The following is a 16,891-nucleotide window of genomic DNA, read 5'->3' on the forward strand; positions in this document are numbered from 1 at the left end:
CGGGTGATTTGGGGTAATTTCACGAACAGTTTGTACCGACAATGCGTTTTACTGTCTATCGGGTTTCCACCCCATAAACGTCGGGGGACGCATTGATTGCCGACTCAGATTTTGTTCAATTTGCATTTTATAATTAAAGAATTAGATGTCGACGGTAAAGGTGAGGCTCTTGAGTTAAATGACAGCTTTTTTTTGAAAGATTTTCGTGTGTTGGTATCGTTCAACAATTTTTTTGATAGCGTAATTCATCATTAGGCTATTTTAAGGCTAGGCATTGAATGAACGCTATTAAGTGCTTACATTAACATTTTTTTTCGTTCCAGAAGTGGCTTAGACGAGGTCAATCTAGAAGTAATCAGCATCTTATTTACATTTAAAACAGTAGAAAAACAGAGTATTAAAGACTTTTCTTCATTAGCAGCACCCTTTCACCTATGCGTAAGGGTGCTGTTTGTTGCATAAGGTTGATGTTTCACGTTTTAACTTGATGATCATTTTTAACATTAAGAAACATCTCAGCTTTAAATACTCTATTGAGTGAATCAATTACAAATAGACTATGTCTATTTGACATTGGTCATTGCCGCCTCGCTCCGCTCATCTCTCTCATTTCCATCTCATCTCGTCGTGCGGCGTGACGCGCCGTCTTCTCTCGGAGACAGTTTATTTGTACTGCCGCGTCGACTTTTACATTTTAATGGCGCGTTTTCGTCGACGCTTTTTCTTTAGTGCCACGCGATGATTTGAGGGTTAAGATATACGGACTATTTCGTCAAGGTTTTGGAGTAGACTCGTTTTGTAAGTTTTTGCTTTAAAATATAGAGATTATAAATACTAATTAAATAATCATTATTATCAATTATTTAACCAGCAAATCAACCTTGACATAAAAAATAGAGCATTACTAAAGAAAAAAAAAATTGGTCTAATTTAAGTTGTAAATATTATAAATATTATATTAATACTAAATATATAATAACCGGTCAAATGCTAGTCATTCATACATCATTTGTAAAAATTGCATTTTTTTTGCAATTACGGTTCCGTTTATACCCTTTGGATACGCGTCTCTAAAATAAGTTGACTTAACTAATAGTCTTATAACATACACAGTGCTCATGAGTTACATCTCATCAACTATTAATACCAATCTACACTCACCGTGGAATATAACTTCAAATCTTAACCATTACAGTCCAGAAAGTGTATGAAGAATGTATTATTTAAAACTAAATGCATATGAATAGCCGGGCGCCCCGGGAGGCGCGTTCCACTCGCCTAATGTGAAGATATAGCGATCCTCTCTTAATATTTTATGTTACATTTCATATGTAGTGTCGCGATAAATTCTCTTAACCTGTATTATGTAACGGAAGGGTTTTGTGTGAACTAAGGAATAAAGTGGTGTATTTGATTATAAAAATCTAATTGATCAATAAGACATTTACATTTGACGTTATTAGATCCCACTTCTATAACTACTTTTCACTACTTGTGATGCGTTTTATGTTCGTTAGTTTTTTGTTGATTTATTTTGAAATAAAAAGTCTCCAATATTTTTAGGAATTGATTTGATGGATTAATTTCTTTTTTTATTCTAATTTATTCTAAAAATCTGGCATTTAAATGATGGTATTGTTTATGATTTCTTAAAAATATCTTGAATTTAGTTCTATAAAACCGTGCTTTAAATACATATGATCGTGCCCTTGTTTCTCGTCAAGGGATCTATCAGCTGAACCAAAAATGGGTCCGAATGGCAAAATCACATCACGGTAGACTTTGTTTGAATAATTTTGTTGTCAGGATGAGCTAAACTCCTTTAAAAGGGGATGTAATTATTGCCCTGGGCAGAGAGGGAGAAGGAGCGTGGATAGGCCTTTGTCCAGTTTAACAAAATTAGGAAACAATCTTATTCCACTAAATATTTTTTGAGTTCAAATATACCTGAACCTTGTAATTCAGCTGCGTATTCTGTTGAAAACTAATACTTAGTATTTGGTTACTCAGTAACTGTACCACCCATCTCAACATTCAATACACACAAACCATGGCGTGTGAAACAGAGGCTGCACATTGCACAATACAGTGTTATTAACACCTCTTGTTCGGCTACAGACCTCTATAGGTGTAATAATTTCTAAGGACAACAGTTCCCTGCAGCAGTTGGAGCTATGCCCAACAAGAAGGTTCCCTTTGTTCGAACATGATCGTGTAAACAAGGCTTTACAATGTCGATTGTTAAACATATGATTAATTGTCAATAGACGTGAAAAATACGTTTTAAGGAATAATGTTTAACTTATCTTAATAAATTGGTATTTGTGATTCGGTTTGATAAAAACAGGGAGAATATACTTCTGAGGAAGATTGTAATATAAAATCTTCTTATTATCTTAAAGCACTAGTTTTAATGCTATAAAAACTCTTCTCTATAAGAATGAGATTTGGAAACCGTGAAGCTAGAGTCAATATTGTAACGTTTTGAAAGAACCTATAAAACATATTACTTGAAATAAAAAAAAATGATTTTGGGCAAGTTGACTAAAGTGTTTAATATATTTTTTCCCTAGTTCCTGTCTTCCCCTAGACCCTCCCTTTTTGGCAAACCAATGAATTCAATCTAAACATACAGAATGATTATAATATTTTATTTATCACAGTTCATGAAACAAACTCTAACAAAAGATAACGACAACCACACAAAGCGATTAATGTTTTATCACTGGCTCAAAACATTGCTGAACATTATCTACATACTGAATTATAGTTCTATGTATAAAAAAGCGGAAATTGCATCAATAAAGAAAAAATAACAGCACAGGATGTGATCGCGCTTCCGTTCCAAAACGATGTGACAACAGAGCAGTGAGTCAATGGAGTTATCACATTTGCTTGTTTTCTATGAAAAAAAAAATATTCATTCGGTAAATAGGTTCAAAATTGTAGAGCTAAATTTTTATGAAACTGAAATATGATACAAACGTCAAATAAATGGTGGAAACCCAAATTAATGGTGAAAACAAAATAAGCATAAAACGCGGATAAAATATAATTGTGACAGATATTTCGAAAATTTCATCAAAGGACTAATTTTTGTTTAAAATTTATGACATTTATGTTTGACTTGCAAAAAACCGGTGGCAAAAATATTAAAACAAGATATTTTTACAAACTTGTAAACTATCAACTTATATGTAAGTAAACTCTGACAGCATCTTGATAGAAGTAGTTTGCTGTGAGTCGAAAGCAGAGATAAATGCGTAGCGTACGTGCAGATTGGAATTAAATATAAAAATATGCATGTAATACTCCATCTGCTTGTTATTCTGCGACGCGCGCATTTTCCTCCAGACAATACGAAACCGAACGTACAGACACGCAGACAAAGTATTTGTATTGTTTTCACTTTTTTTTTCATCTACCCTCATTCTTGCGTTATTTCCCTCAAGACTTACTGGAACAAATAATGACCTATTCCGTGTATAAAGGAAAAAAAGTGGCTTCGGAATAGCAAATAATTGGAAGATCGTACCTGTCTTGCTCAGACAATAGATGCATTGTTTGTAAGATTCGAGTACATGCGAAATACCAGGATATTATTATTAAACGCCCCAAAACGAGAGCTACGAAAAGAAACCGTAGTGAATTATATCTGAACGATAAAATGTTTTTTTTTTGCAATCTTTTGAGCTATAGCTTGTTGACACCTAGTCATAAAATCTCTATATATAAAGGTGACGCTTTATACAAAGTTTTCTTGTACCCATATCAATTCCATTTAAAATTACTCCATTATAATATTTACTAATCATAATAAATTATTTTTTATCCCAAAAAATCGCAATCATTCTTCAAACATTAACCAGTAGACAGCAAACAGTCATAAAACACCGAACTACAAACAGCTAACAATCATATTTAATTCAATACTAAAAATTCATATCGCCCTTCACGCGGACGTAATGAGGTGGCGAGCAGTGAGGGAGGAAGTTATAGCCCCATAGATTATAGTCGAGCATTAGGGGTGTGATGTTAGGGTGCAAAAAACTGAAGACTTTGCGAACCCCGCGAACACCGCGAACGGAGTACATACAGGCAAGGGCATGTAGTCTAAATCGCGGGGTTTGATATCAGGGGCCCGGGACCCCCGTAGCGTTAAATTTAACCAGAGGTCCCACGCAGGGATGTTTATAAAAGCAGTTAAGTGCATTATTCGCTTTGTTGTGTAGGGTAGGGGACGAAATGTAATTAAAATATTTGAAATGTGACGAGTATTCATTGCAAGAAGCAAGTCATGCGTTGGTGGATTATAGTGATCTTTGATGCTAGGGGAATAACTACCCGAGCGGTCATACCTATTTATTATTATTATTATAACTTCGGTACACTTTCTGTACCATAGCCAAAACCAGTTGATTCCATACCTTACACAAATTTAAAGAAATGATGAAATAAAAATATACAAAAGATCTAAATAAAATAAACTTAAGCATTCATTCGATACCCTCTTCAACATTCTATCATAAAACAAAGAGCGAACTCTTCAGAAGCCAACAACTTTACTGTCCCATAAGACTTAAAAACTTCGCGCAAAATACAAACTCAAACACACCGTAAGACATCATTCACTCCGCACAGATTTCATTCATTAAAACGAACAACAACTTCACTCGGAGCGAGTTCGTTTGGACCGACATGTGGTTCTAAACTTTCTTTAAACGGTTCACGCCGTTTGCATACCTGCATACTTTATCTACGCATCATTAAACACACCTAGCGCGGGTTAATAAAGCTCACAATTGCTTGGATTACATGTATAAGAATGTGGTAAACAGTAAGATGCTCCGAGAGAAGAGTTAGTTGCACCACGCATGCGCTGTCCTCACTGCAGCTCGGTCTACCACGTTGTGTTGACCAGTTGTGACAGTCGATAGCTGGCTGTCAGGGGGAGCGGACGCGCGCGACCTTCCCGGAAAAATACGTTCTTACGTATCGTATCGTGTTTAATTTTAAAAGTGTAAGCAAATTTCACTTCCAGTGCAGATTAAATACATTTAAATAAATGTGTTTTAACGTGCCATGGTTAGCTTTTAAAGGATTTGAATAGGTAAGTAGAATTTTAATAAGAAAGTAGGGATGAGAGAAAAGCTGTGTGAATGAGGAAAATTTGGTGTAATTAGTTAAAGGGCCTTCAGAGATTTGGTTCTTTGTAAGAGAAAAAATCCTGAGGATGCTGTTTAAACTTTACAGTGATTTGATTTACTTTAAAAGACTCCGAACACTCTTTTAATGTTTGTTGTAAACAGTGGGTTACGAAGTTAGAAAACAAATGAATTCAAGCGAAAAAAATCTAATACTGTGTCATGGTACAAAACTTTTATGCACAAATAACTCAACACTGAATTCGCATTTTCTTAGTTTGTTTTTTTAGTTTTTTTACCGTCGATATTAATTTGACAATATATTTATGTCAACGCTACAGAAAAAAAATACATTAAAACGAGTTTGGAAGAGTTCGTATTTCAAATTGTCAAACCTGCCAGGAAAACAGTTTGCTAGAAAAAAAAGTTATCAATAGATACCTACACTTTTTGGTGCGATAGAAACCTCTTTTTCCTATTTTAGTGTTAGTAAATAAATGTATTGTAAACATTTCCATAGAATATCTATTCAGAGGCATCTCTAAGGGATTAGTGAACACTATCTTGTTATTAGAGCACAAGAGGAAGTTGCCCATCTTCCTGACGTAATCCTTTAGGCGTCTTTATCGAGGGTAGGACAAGTAGGGGTATTTGCAAGGAACTAGCATTAGTACAACAGTATTGGATGCGGGACAATCAGCTGTTTCAATGGGAAAGGATCTTTGATGATTATATGAGATAGTGGGGTATGTACACTAATCAAAAATTTAAAAACTTTGGAACTAGAGTTCTATTTAATGTAGGTATTTGTCGCATAACCACACAACACCACACTTTTGGTGTATCGAGATGTGAATTTTTAATATATTACTTTATAAAAGGCGGTGTAAAGTTAATAGCTAATTGCCTTGAGAAATTAATTATATGATAGATAGGAACAGAAACGAGCTAAGTATCGCCTTTTTTCAATACTTAATCAATTAGAAAATCCCTTGTATGTATCATCGGTCTGAAGACATGTGCGTTTATCATGACAGTGTAAATAAAAGTAACGCAAACGTTATCTTATTAATATCTGTACGAAATTTTGAAATAATAATAAGGATTATATTTAAAGCCTAAATCAATTTAAATAAAACCTTAATCTATAAAAAGGTTGGCATAAAATAATGCTATATTTTAATGTTTTATAGAGATTTGTCTCGTAATTGTAACGTAAATTGTTTGAGGATAAATAAATATATTAAACTAGGTAATAATTTGTAAAGTCCACTTTATCGCTGAACAAATAAATATTACTCATCATAATATTCTGTTAATCATTTGCTTTGAATTTCACGCTACAATGAAGTTTCAAACGGAATGTGGATAAACATTAACTTAAATTTATCTATTATTTATCCTTACATGTTTCAGCGTTATGTAAAACGTTTCTCTTTATTTTATAGTTTTTATTTAAACGAACAGTATTAATATTTAATTTAAGTAGAGTTTATTATATATTTTTCCTCTCCTTCTTCCTTTATCTCAATACTCATTAAATATTAATTAAACGTGGAGAAAATATGAACTAATCTGTTATTTTAAAACAATTCTGACCAACTTCAAAGTTTTCCAATTACCAATATTAAACAGAACTTTAATAATTTTCGCGTAAAACTCATAAAGAATCCGCTTGTCACAATATTGTTTAAGTAACGTGTCAATTGCCAGTTACGACCCAAGTTAAAGTTAAGTTAGAGTTAAGTTAAAGTGATTATGTTAAGTTCTCGTCCTCGTTTATTGCGTCACGTGACTTTGAGTTAACTTGACACATGTCACTGTTATTAATTTAATTGTTTGTTCGGATTTAAGTTGTTGTTAAGTTAATATGTAAGGAGTAAGCGGGATGGGAAATTCAATTTAAGTTTCGGAGATTGTGGTTTTGTTGTATTTTTAGTGTTGATTTGGATGTAGAGTTCCTGGTTAAAAAATAAAGGATTAAACTATATTTTGTGAATAAAGACAGTAGGGTAGTTGTAGGTTTAAAAGAAGGTTGTTATGTATTCTCTTTTCCTATTTTCGATTAACTTACTATAGCAATATAGAATTCATAACCAATTTTTTGTTTCCTTTTTTATCTTTTGCTTACACACATAGCAATTGTTCCATTTTCACTAACAATTCAAAAATAAAAATACTTTTTACGAGTATCTACTGTAGCATGTATTTTAAAAAATCGAGAGCAAAGTGTCTTTCGGTGAAAGTACCTAATATTGATGTTTCAGCAAAATAATTCCCTGAAGAAAAACCTTTAACCTAGATATAGAAGTAGATTTGCCTATCCCAGATATTTCTTCTACATGCTCTTACCTAACCGTTACCCATCTACTTCGACGTCAAACATGATTTATGTTCCCAAAACGGAGGTAATTTGGTCTACCTAGGTACATCTAGGTACCCCAGTATATCTAGACTTAAGTGACTTTAGAGACCTAGTACCTAAGTTACAACGATCGTAAACATTCGATAAGTTTAGAGAGCTCTAACTTGAATTTGACTTGAGTTTGTGTTTGACTTGACTAGTGGAATACGTGAGGGAAGATGGTGTGTTTAATGTTTGTTTTTTCAATGTAAGAATAAATAGAAAGTTCGAGAAAATTAGAGAACTATTATTTTAAATAATATATGACTTTTCCCACGTTTTTATAGACTTACTTTCTTATTTGTTTGTCGTTCCGGTTGGATTTTTGTAATTCCATTTTAAAGCACTTCCCGGTAAGCTAGCAGGCTGAAATTTTCAGGGTAGCTTTAAGGCCATTGGCAATTTACAACTATTAAACGGCTGGACTGATTTTGATAAAATTGGAATGACATTTAAAAACGTGGATATTTCGATTTTTCAAATCTATAATTTTTTTGATATTTAAATCAAAGAGTAATACATAACCCTCTTACTTACTAAGGCTCTAGTGTCTGTCTGCTCGGGTGTATCTTCTTGAAACTAGGACAATAAAAATAGACGACAACGTGCAAACATCTCGTAAACTCTCATTAATAATACACTATGCAAAGTAACTTTTAAAATGAAATACCGTTACTAGAAATACTTGAGTATTTTGTAAAATATTACAGATAATAAGATTAAAAATAAGTTAATTATAACAAAGCTCCGGAAGTTGTTCTAAAAATTACGTATATTGTTATCTATTGTATTATAAGGGATCAAAAAATATCAGTCGTATCTCTTCGCGAATATTTTTGAACAATCTGTTGTTATTTCTTCTTCTTTCCAAGTCAATAATAAGTTCATCCAAGCATCCTTTAGGGCAAATTTATTTTCTTTCCTCACTAAAAATTGTCTACTCAAAAAAAAAAAGTCTGAACAATATAATCAATTTCAAATATACGCATTCATAAAAAAAAAGTTACATGGTGACCTCCACTGCTTATACAACCAGCCAGTAAATACTCTCAACAATATAACAAGGTGAAGTGACGTTAAAGCACACTTATATAGCTAGGCAACTATTAGCCTGATCCCTACCATAGTGGATACTATATCATGTACATAGGCTAGCAAAGCGCCGGCCGCAACATTACAACGCAGGAATTTCATCACGGTCGCAGCTGAGACAAATGCGCGGACCATGTCAGTTATTTACAAGAGGGAACAGTTATTAAGATTTCGTATGACTGTATTATCACGGTTGTTTTGGAGTAGGAAGTAGGCAGAGGTAGTGTAATGTACTGTTATACGCATGAGAGTAATATTATATCTATGCATTTATATTTTGGTGGTTTAGTTGTGATTAGAGGATTTCTTAGAATGCAATGATGAATGAATTGATTTCTTAGGTTCAATTTTTTTTCCATAATATTTTCTAGGTTTGTTAAAGGTAAAAAAAACATGTTATCAGTCATATTATTTTTTTAAAGAAATGATTGTGGAGCGTTATCAGTTTACGTATAATTTAGAAGATTTATTTTCAGTTTTTTCAACTCGCAACGCAAGTCGAAACTAGTCAGACAATCCCGATAAATAAGCGTAAGTTAACTGATATTAAATAAATAATTACGAAGCCGCCTGTCAAAAGGTATTATTTAGGTACCACCATGATATATAAGTTTATAGAGCTAAGACTATTAAAGAATCGATTTTTCTATGTTACTAAATTTTAATATTGAAACTCAAAAAAGTTTTAAAGTTTAGAAAGTCTACAAGTTATGAATCAAGTTTTATGTTTTTTAAATAAATCTGAAGACACGCATAAAACTGTTTTATGGATGAACTTAAAATACTTAAAATCGAACCTTATTTTGAAGGAAAAGACGTCGTTATAAGATTCTTAACATTACCCAAAAAGAATATAGTGGAATGGGTTTGTGTGTTGAAAATATTTATGAAAAATAAAGATTGAGTATTTAAATAAATCGAAGTTACCTTTGTGCCAAATTCTTTTGTTCGTTTTTATCCATAAACTTTTCGAAGTTTTCCATACAAATTGTATGATTTGTTACACGAGCCCCATTAATATATAATATCAATAATCCGTTACTCAAAAAATCTGAACAAAAATTTCCACTCCCGGCACCTCGTAGCAACATAAAACGATCAAGAAAATAAACACACCAAATCTTAAACCAAGCAAACGACTCACCAATCAAATTGAGAGTAAACTTTGTTTAAAAAAAACTTTAAAAGCTGTTAACTGAAGAATGTCGATTAGAGTACGGAGAGTAAGGAGCTCTACTTAATCCCGTACGCGGATGTAGAGCCACGTTCTATTTGATTAACTATTTGCTTAACGAGCGCCGTTAAAAGGTTGTCGATGGCGTAAACAGTTTGCGGTCTCGACGTCTCCATGGTTCTCGATAAGTGCTCAGCTTAGTTAGGGGACATCGTAATGTATTTTGTCGATAATTAGTCACAAAAATTTTGATTAAAAATTGCTGAGTTTAAATTTTTGTTTATTAGTAGTTTTTTTTAACTGTCGACTTCCGGCATACTTCGGTTCGGGCGAGGGCTTCAAGAACATTCCATTCAAATGCACAAAGACACCTAGACTTAGAACGAGCATTTCTGGATCACACGCTTTTTGCGTGTCGATGACAATGCTTGTCTCGCGCGGGGATCGAACCTTCGACACATTGTGCTGTGGGTTTGGCGTGTCGTCCTCAACCACTCGGCCGCAGTCCAGATTATTTTTTTGGCATCAAAGTTGTTTAAGAATGAAAGTACAAAGTGCCGAATGTTAAATTAAAAAGAAATATCTAGAACAAAATATCCTATTAATTTCAAGGAAAACCGTGGAATGATCGTAGAAAGTTATAAAAAATTAAACCTGACACTAAAACTAATTGTGTCATGGTACCGGGAATTATAAATACATTTCCAATTAATTTGCTTCATAGGGTCAATTACGTAAGTGACTTTTGGATCAACTCGTATGTAATCCCAATGACCTTTGTCGGATGACCTTTGATCCACTTAGTTGGAATACAAGCATGACATTGCATTTATATTTTTATAACTGACATTTAATTTGACAAAGAAAATATACTATTGTTCCAAGTGACACGTTCTTGAGCTAAATGATGTCAGTACATTATCAAATATCAAATAGAGATATTGTAGAGCAAAAAGGCTGTCCGACTTTAGTTATTTTATAGACATTCAAAGTTTTATAATCATATTTATTATGAATCAGCTTTACATACTTATGAATTGCAAGGGACAATAGAGTTTGAATTGTAGTTGCTTGGGTAGCTAACATATCCGTGTATAAAATAATCTCCTTCACTAGAAGCTTCTTTAGCTTCTTGGGCTCTTGGGCTATAATCATACTCGAAAATTACATCATCATCATCATCATCAGCCTATCGCAGTCCACTGCTGGACATAGGCCTCTCCAAGTGCACAAAAAATTACAGAGTTTGTTTAATTCTGTCTGCTTACCCCTAAACGATTTGAAACGAGGGTAAATAATTGATTCGTATAAACGTCCGCGGATAACAAACGTGTAGGTCTACAGCGCTCTCATTTGTTACAATTGTTATTAGGGCTAACTCACATTGCATCGTGCTTTATTTTTAATTTTTTTTTTTGGTACGTGTTAAGAACAAGGCAAAGATTTACGACTTATGCATCTAATGCGGAATTGTGGAAAGTTCTTACATGTTAAAGTGATAAAAGTATTCAACAAGGAGAAGATTGGAAAACCAGGGTGAACCTGCTTTGTTCAAGACTAAAATTGCAATAATACCGAAAAAAAAAAGTAAATCACAATTAAACATAGATAGGCTACTTTTCTAGTGGGACTAATTTTCTATTTAAGATATATACGTTTTACAAGCATATCAATAAAAAATCTAAAATTGAAATGAGTACTTCAAAATTATACATCGGTATCCCAAACCCTTGACGCGTATGTAACTGGCCCTCAGCAAATGTTACACGGAGTATGAACACGGTGCCCAAACATGACCGAAAACAATGTTTTTGAGTGCTTCATCTTTGTTCGGCAAAATATTTTCCACTGCTCTGTCGAATGCGTGTCAATATTTCCTTATTGCTTTCCCCTAGGATTGGTGATGTAGTACTAGACAAAGTTGATTTTTTTTATGTATCAAAGCTTGAAATAAAAGATTGATTTGTAAAATCATTGTTTTTAATTTGGGCCGGTCTTTGGAACATGACGTACAATGAAACAAAATTGAGCCAATGGGCAAAAATATCAACCTAATTATAATGAACCCTGAAACTCATTTAATTTATTTTTTATAAACTTCAATCAACTCATTCAACAAAGTTTTGGCCAGTGTCATGCCGTCGTAACCGCGTTTCATGAAAATTGCTCGCATGTTTTTTTGTTTGTTCGTTTGAATGCATTCGTACTGTTGCTCTGTAATTTACAGTTTTAGTTCTGTGGTTATTTTGTAGGTCTTCACGTACTCATGTTACGTGTGAAATCCTCTGCTTGTGCTAGATCGTTTTGTTTTATAGTCGAGAGGTACACTTTTGATATGGTTATAGTACTTATAAGAAAACAGGAAATTAAACTACTCATAATATGAGTTTAGAAGCGATTGATGTGAATGAAGTACATTTAAAAAATAAAATAAAAATATTAAAATGTTGATAGGCCAAAAAAAGAGCTTAAGAAACATTTAATTACACAACAACTCATTCTAAGCGCACGTTTCTAAAACGTCTTTCCAATGGCGAATAACCGGCAAGAAGAATGAAAGAATATTATTAAAAAAATGTTTTACTATTTCAAAAAATATTAAAATTTTAAAACTATAGAGTGGCGTAACGATATTGCAATAGATTTAAGAAATTATTTCAATCTGAACTCTACTCTGTCTTGGACATTTTATGTTTCTGGGTAAAATGTATGTGTATTATTAATGTTCGAGTTACAAAAAAAATCTCCCAATTTGAAATTAGTTTCGGCAACAGTATAATGTTTTAAGTAATTAACGTAGTACATGCAAAAAAATATCACTTAGGTTTTGATGGATGAGTTCCAACGTTGACTCGCTTCGTTAGCGAATACATGTAAATTAAAGCTACTAGGAAAGAATGGAATACTTTATAGGAAAGCGATATCAACTAGGAGAAATTCCCATTTTCTTTTTGTAAAATACTATAATAGTGAACTTGTAAATTTATAGACTAATAGTATAGACTAATAGACTACCTCTTTATCTAATATTATAGCAGAAGGAAAGAGACAATACCTTTTTGACGAAACTCAATGTTCAAGTAATCAACAAGTTTTACTGAAAACTTATTTATTAAAGTATAAAAAATAGAGAGCAAACATTAAAGTGTACATTAAATTCACAATGTAGTATATGTATGGCAATACCTCGAGATAAATATACTCATTTTTTACACACATCAAAATAGAACATTGTGTAAATATAAAAACGGTTTATTCACGTGTATTTATAGTTCGGGACTCAAAAGGAGACCTTAATCATAAGCGGACGTGGCAGCGGGCGAGTAACTCGAAACCCAACTCCATCCTTCCTTTTTTAAATTAATAATTATGTATCCTCATCACCAATTTATTGTAATTGTTTACATTATAACAATGCCTAGAGATTAAATCGCGTCAACCATTATTTATCTACAATATATCACATTTTTCATCACATTGCATTGTATATTTGTATTCCCTTTGCGGGTAAAGGCCAATTAGTAGTCAGGTCAGTCACTAATGAGCTGACGATGACGATAAACCGATTTTCAAATCATTAGGGCTTTCTAACATCGATTGTAGAGCACTAATGAGTCTAGCAAATATAGGACACTCTGTATACAACGTGGTTTGGAACACGGTCATGTTTTTAATAACGCTTCTATCTGTGGAATAAAGAAATTCATTGAAGGAAGCAATAAGGTCACAAAAAGTTTATACAGGGTGTGATTAAAAACATCATTATTATCATGTCAGTCTGTTATAACCCTTTGCAGGGTTCAGGACTCTTCTTTGGTATGGCACTTTTTTCGATCTTATGCATCCTTTAGTCAGATATTTTCAATAATGTTTACGATATCATTAATCCAACGTTACCAACTTAGATCGAAATAAATTCGTTGAAAATAACTTACACGTAACAAAATCCCTACAATATATTCTGCATGCGACATTCTCGAAAATCACCAACCGATTAAATTAAAACTAAAGCTCTAAAAGGGTTCCTGTGTTGTGAATATCAGCTCGGTACCCTAAAAATATTTGCAAAACAAACACTCGTCTGGCACACGACTAGCTTTACGTCACACCTCTGTTCACCGTAGGGTTGCCGGCAACGAATTTCAATTGTAATCAAATATGTCGGCCGGCGGTCTGGGTAAACAAGATAAAACGGTGTAAATGTGTGCTGTGACAACCCTGCGCGTTCCTTGCGACCTAGCGTGTACGGTTATCAACTTATATACGTTATACAATGGGGGTTGTAATGAGGAGACTTTGGTAATAGGTTGTTTAATATATCAGTACATTTAGAAATAATGTTTTCTTTTTTGTAAAGTTTATTATTAAAACCAGAATTGATTTTAGTCTATGAATGCCTCACAGCTGGGGAATTAGCTCATTTTTCTTTTGAGGTAGCCTAAAGCTTCAGTCAATAAAGAGGTTTATAGAGGTCAGATATCAAGAATTAGTTACTTTATATTTGGATAACTATTGACTAGGGACGGAACTACTATGGCGAATAATTTTGTGTTTGGATCTAAACGAAACGAGGTAGGTTGATTTTGTGAGCAGAATTATTTCGAAAGCAGCCTATAATATAATTGGCAGCATACAGGTTCTCCTGTATAAACAAAATCACTCCCGCCTCTACATCGAATGGAAAAAACACAACAAAATAACAATCAAAACGAATTATCTCATAATACAACAATTGAATTTCAAAAACGTATTCGAAAATACCCACAATATTGTTTAGGGATTCTTTGTAAACGACATACAAAATGTTGTTATTTGAAGAATGAGCGTCTATTTTGTGAAAATGTATTGTTAGGCTAATACGGTTATTATGATGAAATGAACAATTTATGTTGTTTCCATTAGTTATATGCGTGTATTGTGGGCTAAAAGCGGCTTTACAATAGCTGGCTCTACTCTGAGTGCTGTTATGTTGGCTTTGCTTTCCAGTCGATATGGATTTTGTATCGGTGTCATGATTTGTTACGAATACTGAAGTGTGAATAAGCTTCAGACAATTTATATTTTAACTAATAATGTTTGAGATTGAGATTAAAAGTATCTAAACTATTTAAAGCACCAAATCCTTTCATAATAAACTTTTAACTTTCTAGAGTATGACTAGCTGAAACGCTGTTTTGCTATTAATTTTATAAAGATCTTGTTTATTTCTGGTGTACAAGCATTATTGGGATTGGGATGTTAGGTACCTAAAATTGTTCCGCAAAAAAAAAAAAATGGGATATCGCGGAAAGCCAATTAATTCCATATTCCGTTAAGAAAATAGCAGCAAAGCAAAAATACAACTTCGAAATTGTATTTTTACCACTTCTAATTTTTTTCGGACCAAACTTCCCTAATTACACATACATCAAATTAAAAAAGAAATAACCATAATAATACCAGGCAGGTGCATTACGGAAGCGACTTACTTTGCATAATGAAGTTATGTTTCTTAACTCACAATGCTTAACATATTTAATGAGGCTGTGCATATTTTAGGGTCGCCCTTAAAACACCTTAACTGGCCCTTTAAAACACATAATCTCTTACTTGACCTCTTATTCATAGGGCTGCCCGAGGCTTATTTATGGAATGATTTTGACCTTGTGACCGAGTGGGGATTCCATGGAATTTGGAGTTAAAATATGTCAGTTTCGTGTCTAATAACTTAAGAAGTTTATTTTGTATTCGTTTTGTAAAACTTTTTAAGCTATTTTGTCTTTGTTTTTTTATGAGAGTTTATGGTAGGTATTAGTAATTTATACGTGGAATATTTCAATTGATCATTGATAAAGTTGTTGAAACCATACCTAACCTAAAATAGTAGGTACCATAATATATCTAAGCTAAGAATTATTATAATCTAGCCACGGGCCCGCCCACAAAAAATCTAAAATGATCCCACGGGAACGGAAAATCAGGATAAAAACTATCCTAAGTGTTAATTCGGGTTTTAAACTATCTGCGTACAAAGTTTCGTCTAAATCGATTCAGTTGTTTTTGCGTTTAAAAGGTACAAACTTTCGCGTTTATAATATGAGCAGTACCACATGCATTAATACATGTCAAACATTTTTATAGCTACACATTGTTGCAGTTCGTGCAATAGTGAATGTTCTACTAGTGCTTATAAAATTACTCATTAAACAGATTGCAAATATTTCCCGGTATAACAGTGTTGAATATTAATAACAAAACATAACTGGTTATTACATTAATACAGAAATATTAGTTTCATTTAAATATTAGGTAACATTGTTGCTCAAATGTACAACATGCGACTATCGACCTTAACCTTCCGTGTATAAAGAGTAAAATGTGAAATATCCTGAATTTCCGTAATAGTTGAAATTCTTACAGATCATGTGTTTTTGTAGCAGCGAGTACATCAAATATACTAGAAATATACTAGATTTCAGGAGTGATATTTGTTTGCAAACTTGTTTTTCTTTCTACTTATTGTACGGAATCCGCAGTATCGCTAGTCCGACCTTGACTCCTTATAAAATCCAGATATCTAAAAAAACGACATTTGTCTATTTCGATTACATGTACAGAGCGCATGTTTCACTGAACAGGATTGTGATGAAATGTAGTGGATTACACCTATATAAAATTTTCGAATAGGGTTCTAAAAACGCGCATATATATAAACACAATAAAAAAAGACATTTTTACTTATAGCAACTTGATTACGCATTTTAATAATGATATAATTAAAAATACACGAAATAAAAGTGAAATTTATTATTTTTGGATACGCTATCTATTTTTATATTCTAAAAACTTCTAAAAATAATATGCCTACTGTTCTTGTTAATAGGCTTATCACCTGGTAACGTCAAGAAGGGGCTATTTAAGGACACAAAAATATTATACCGGGGTCACGTTAAATTTAATTAAGAACAATTTATAAAAAAAAGGTTTTTAGAAATTATCTTTTACTTACTGTTTAGGTTCGAAACTAATATCATGCTTGACCTCCAGACAGGTTCAAAACACCTAATCTGTGTGAAGGTAATTAAATTATTTTAAAAT

At 32.9% G+C, this 16,891-nt stretch overlaps 1 protein-coding gene across 1 annotated transcript in view; it reads left to right on the top strand.

The window, feature by feature from the left end:
• Window positions 1-3,904: 3,904 nt before the first annotated feature.
• Window positions 3,905-16,891, top strand: part of LOC113506735 (transmembrane and TPR repeat-containing protein 1-like) — a 126,921-nt gene continuing 113,934 nt past the window's right edge. The window contains exon 1 of the mRNA XM_026889570.1: window positions 3,905-5,110. The gene's annotated coding sequence lies outside the window, so the exon portion shown is untranslated. The remainder of the gene's footprint in view (window positions 5,111-16,891) is intronic.

The sequence above is a fragment of the Trichoplusia ni genome, chromosome 2, assembly GCF_003590095.1.
Source record: "Trichoplusia ni isolate ovarian cell line Hi5 chromosome 2, tn1, whole genome shotgun sequence".
NCBI classification, from domain to species: Eukaryota; Metazoa; Arthropoda; class Insecta; order Lepidoptera; family Noctuidae; genus Trichoplusia; species Trichoplusia ni.